Source organism: Megascapheus bottae, chromosome 12 (assembly GCF_031878675.1).
Source record: "Megascapheus bottae isolate mThoBot1 chromosome 12, mThoBot2.hap1, whole genome shotgun sequence".
Classification (NCBI taxonomy): domain Eukaryota; kingdom Metazoa; phylum Chordata; class Mammalia; order Rodentia; family Geomyidae; genus Megascapheus; species Megascapheus bottae.
The window spans coordinates 44,525,226-44,526,401 of record NC_143520.1 but is presented as its reverse complement, the minus strand read 5'-3'; positions in this window follow the sequence as shown (position 1 = coordinate 44,526,401).

Below are 1,176 nucleotides of genomic sequence, written 5' to 3'. Positions count from 1 at the left end.
ATTTGTACCCCTGTGGACAAATTAAGAATTCAAAAAGAAAGTATAAAACAAAGCCAAACTCTCATTAAGAAAATCGGCACTTTTGGATCATAATCTGGTTTGAATACAGGGCCTCACACTTGACAGGTAAGTGTTCTACCTGGAGATGCCATCTTTTTTGTTTTTTTGCTTTGTGTGTGTGTGTGTGTGTGTGTGTGTGTGTGTGTGTGTGTGTGTGTGTGTTTTGTGTGTGTACGTTTGTGCACATTTTTCCTCTGGAATTATGGGAATGTAATGTTCTATTGGCTTTATCTGAGTAACTTGGACTAAAGGCACTTTTCACACTAACACTTTTATTTCAAAATGTGATGTGGTTATTTATCTCTTCAGCCATTCACCTGTGATCTTTAAATGATACCTTATCTAAAATGTAACCATTATCCACACGTAACTATGAAACCCGATTTGTTCTCATGAAGCCTGTTAAATAATAATATTTTGGATACATAGGCATATAATATATATTCTGTTAACCTTCATTCTACCTGGTTATTTTTATTTTCATTAAAAAGGCTGTCAATGTTTATTTGTGACTGTAAACATTACTACGGAACTGCAGGACAGTTTGCTATAGCTGATCGAAACTATGAGTCTGATTTGTAGTTTAAGTAAGCATATATTCCCAGCCCTTGTATTATGAGTTTGTATAGGAAGAAAACTTTTGTTTGGTAGCAGAAGAGAAACAGAATTTATTTGTAAAGTAAAATTAACTTGAGATTCCCTTCCTCTTCCATTGAACTTCTCTATTTTTCAATAATGTCACCATGTTTCCCAGACAGTTTAAAAGGGGAGGAAAGAATTGGTGACCTCTAGGTAAAAGGCAGGAGTTTGAGTTGAATCTGCTCATAGGAGCTATAGGAAGGCTAGAGCATACAGATTGTAGTTCGGGTGTGCTGGAGTAGGAAACTAGACCCTATCCCCAAAATAGCCAGTGAAAAACATGGCTGATCTAACACACTGGCTAGCTACACGCGAGCGGAAATAAGGGATCCTATTTCCAGATCAGAGATGGAAACATGTCTTAACAGTGTTGTTCCAGCCTGGAAGATATGAAGCCATGCATTTAAAGCCCAGTATTCAATTATTAATAATTATAACAATAATACATTAATAAATCAAATAACAGCATCCAAATAT